General features: G+C 34.7%; 1 non-coding gene across 1 annotated transcript; it reads left to right on the plus strand.

Annotated features, from left to right (window-relative positions):
- Window positions 1-3,498: 3,498 nt before the first annotated feature.
- Window positions 3,499-3,606, plus strand: LOC128289670 (small nucleolar RNA R71). Its single transcript, XR_008279315.1, has one exon. It is a non-coding gene; the product is annotated as a small nucleolar RNA R71 (small nucleolar RNA).
- The last annotated feature ends 454 nt before the right edge of the window (window positions 3,607-4,060 follow it).

Consider the following 4,060-nt stretch of genomic DNA (forward strand, 5'->3'; position numbering starts at 1 on the left):
TCTTTTTTCTTTTTTTTTCTTTTTTTTTCACGAGCATTTTGCTGTATGTACTACAATTTTTTGAGCATTTGATACTTCTTTTCAACTCCCCCAAACTTGTTTCAAAGAATATTCTGAATAGTATTGGGTCTAATGTTTGGGACAATTTAAAGATAATTAAAAGAAAAGTGATGGCTAAATATTGCAAAAGTTCAATTAAAACTAGGCCGTATAGTCTCAAAGTTGGGTTTCAAGGGATAAAAATTCATCAAGGTTGGCTTGAAAGGCTCAAACGGTCCAAACAAAAGTTGTCTATATCATTTTCAACATTCCATGCTTCCTAGGATTTCGCCTCAAGAAATTACTAAGTCAATTCTAGAGACTTAAACTTTCATGCATGCCTAGCTTTCCTAAGGAACTAAAACTTTATGGTACGATTTACACACTTTATTAAAGTACATCTATGTCATACTTCAACTAACAACAATTATTGGAATAATAGAACTTTATTCATACTGAAGTTTAGCATACTTAACAAATTTTCAAATTTTTGAACAAAATATAACCTAATCATAATTAAAGAAAATTTTATTCTAAGAGGAAATAATTTCAATTTTTAGTCCCCCCTACTTAAGGTAAACAATGTCCCCATTGTTAAAAAAATAGAGAAAATGAAAATATATTAGTGAATAGATACTGTACACCATGTAGGATCCCAGAAAAAGGAGGTGAGTCAAGTTTGACTACTTAAATACCAAGCTCTTCCTAAACAGATCCAATCCTAGACATGTACATATCTATTGTCACACTTCCTATTTTATAAACTGTTCAACTTTATTAATGATTTCAACCTCTTGATTTGTTATGTGAGAAATAGAAATATCTATGAGATAAAATAAAATAAAGTAGAGACAAGATCCCCCCTTTTTTTGTAGAACCCTCAGAATCCGATCGCCTCGTTCCTTCCTCGACATAAGAGTCCATGGTTTGAGTATTAAGTCAAGAAATTCAAGCACAAAAACAAATGGGTTGTGAAATATATATTTTTTAAATATATCTCTAGTTGAGTCATCCCGAATTTTTGAGTATCTCCAGTAAGCTTGTTGCTGCAACTGCATGTGTTGCAGCATAGCCATTATATCAAATTGTTCACTTTGTGAAATGGTGCTAGATGAAGAGACTCTTGATGTTGGACTTAAAAAATATTTTCAGGGTGGTTTCAGTTTCACACAAGTGGTTGAGTAGCCGATGGTAAGGTTTAGAGTTGGAGAGGGTGGCAGTTTTAAGTATAGTTTAGGTGAGGTAGTCGGTCACTTCAAATGAAGGTGTTCGGGGTGGTGATACAGAGAGTTAAGGGCTGCGACATTAAGGGGTGAAATGAGATGCACTATTGGGCTACTTAAGAGTGGTGGTGGAGCAAGGTGAGGACTATAGGTTTGTCCGAAAAAGGGTTGAATATTTCCCTTCTTAGCAGTGTCTTAAGCCCAATGGCATATCTTTTTTGGATCCTAAGATCCTGTACTAAAAATAAACTAAAAGAAAATCAAGAAAATTAGTGCTAGGGTTAAAAGTTGACCTTTTATTTAACAAAAAAAATACTTAAATTCTTTAGGCTACTTAGAAAAATATTTTTTTAAAAATTACATTAAATTAAACTCCCAAGAAAGACTGAAGGGGTCACGAAGGGTCTCGCTTAAGTCCCAATCTCCTAGATAGAGTTTTAATTAATGTAATGAACCAAAGAAAATTTTATCGAAGTCTACCATTTTATTTAAATGAGAAAAAAAAACTAAAAATATAAAATAACGATAGAGAAAGTGAAGAGAACTCCCTCCATTTTATTCAGGATCGCCATTGACCATGGTGGTGTCAAATGGCCATTTATCATACCAACCATAACCATCTAGAAAGAAATCATATTTTTTCCTATCAAATCTGTCCAACATCTTATTAGGAAAAAAAACCTACAATGCTCTTTTCTGGTGGCCTTGTTTAACTTCTTGTAATTCTTACAAATCCTCTAACCCGTTACTCGAATATCTGCAATAATCTATCTGACACCCTTGTTGTGCTTTTCCAAAACAAAAAAATGACTCTTCTTCTTGATTCTTGGTGAACTCAACTGAAATCATGATAGGTAAAAATGGTGGTAAACCCAAATAATCATATTTCAAATGAAAAGGCAAAGTCTTCAGTTCCAATTTGAGTGGCTCTTCAATCAACACTTTTGGCTGTGTGTAATCCTAAGATAATAACTCTAATGATTCTAGTAGAACTTCCTTAGTGAATCCCTTCATTTTAGCTTCTAACAAATCCAAACATTCCTTGTCTTTATCATTATTTGACGAATCCGCTAGCAGAATAGATTCTAACTGATCATCTATAGAATTGAGCCAGCAATTCCATCTTGGAAATAGCAAAATAGTCTTCAACTATATCTGGGGATTTAGCAGCATCGAAGTCATTAAAAGTCACCTCGTCATCAAAAATTTCTTTTAATTGAGTATCCCAGTGCTTCTTCTAAAATCGTTGAAGATATGGAAATAGTGAAATCTTAGCTTTAACCGGACAACTCTTTTGTGGAAATTTTTCTGCATCCAGTAAGGGTGTTAGATAATCAGAACTGACTGGTTTAGAGTTTACCTCATCAAAAATCATTGAATCTGACTTTTGTGATACAGGAGTTTCTTGGTTGAACTTGCTCTTTGTCTTGAGCTACAATAGGCTCATCTTGAACCTCAACCACCTTGGGGTCCAATGTCTTTGCACTTGGAAAAAAGACTGCTTTGCAATGTTCTTTGCCTAAAATTCTTGGATTTTCTGTGTCGCTCGACAAAATACCTTGGGGTTTATTTCGAAGTTCATTAGTTAGTTGACCCATTTGATTCTCTAGATTTCTTAAAGTGGTATCATTCTTTACTATGTATACCTTTAGCAGATTCTCATGATCACTTGAAGATTCAATTGGTGGGGGTTGTTGCACTTGTTGAGAATATTTTGAAGGATAATTTGGTCAAAATGGCATAACAGAGTCACTATGGTCCACCCATTGATTACTCCATGGAGAAATTGAATGATTCTTCCATAAAGAGTTGTGAAAATTTGATTGCGGACCATTCCAATTTTGATTCCCATGTAATAATTTGACTCTTAATTTGATGGGCAATTTTCAAAGAAATGGCCATCTCCATAGTATTCACAAGAAATATTCTCAAACTAGTTCAGCTGCTGAGCTGACATATTACCATTGAATCCATTAACAATTATGTTCTTAAGCATAGAAGACATAGAGGATACCTTGGTTGCCAAAGAAGCAATTGTGTCCGCTTCACGTACTCCTGCTTCTGAGGCTACTCAGTTGGTTGGCCACTGATAGTTATTGTTGGCAATTCTTTCAATAATCTCGTAAGCATCGTTATAAGACTTAGAAAGAAAGGCTCTATTTGTTGAAGCATCCACCATCATTCTAGCATGAATATTGAAACCAATATAGAAAGTCTCCATTTGAACGCAGCAAAGAATACGATGATAAAGGCACTTTCGTAATAACTCCTTGAATCGCTCCCATGCCTCATATAAAGGTTCTTCATCAAGTTACTAAAATGAAGTGATTTCATTTCGGATCCTGGCGGTTAAAGATGGAGGGAAATATTTCATTAAGAAACGTTCAACCAACTTTTGCCATGTAGTTATGAAACCGGACAGTAGGGAGTTCAACCACGCTCATGCTCTATCTTTTAAGGAGTATGGAAATAATCTCAGTCTCAAACTGTCCTCAGTCACACCGACTAGTTTAAATGAGTTACTTACTTCCTTGAATAGTCAAAGATGAAGATGTGGATCTTCAGTAAGAATCCCACTAAATTGACCCATATTTTGCAACATTTGGAACATGATCGGCTTCAGCTCAAATTGTTGTGCCTCGATTTCAGGTCTTCTAATACTCGGATTGAGCTTGTTGAATAGAGGAATGACATATTGTTGAATGACACAGTTTCTGTTATCAACAACAATGATCGGATTGTGAGTATTATAAGCGAATATTCCTCCTGGATTTTCGAAATTCATATCTTCGATCCTT

The sequence above is a fragment of the Gossypium arboreum genome, chromosome 2, assembly GCF_025698485.1.
Source record: "Gossypium arboreum isolate Shixiya-1 chromosome 2, ASM2569848v2, whole genome shotgun sequence".
Classification (NCBI taxonomy): Eukaryota; Viridiplantae; Streptophyta; class Magnoliopsida; order Malvales; family Malvaceae; genus Gossypium; species Gossypium arboreum.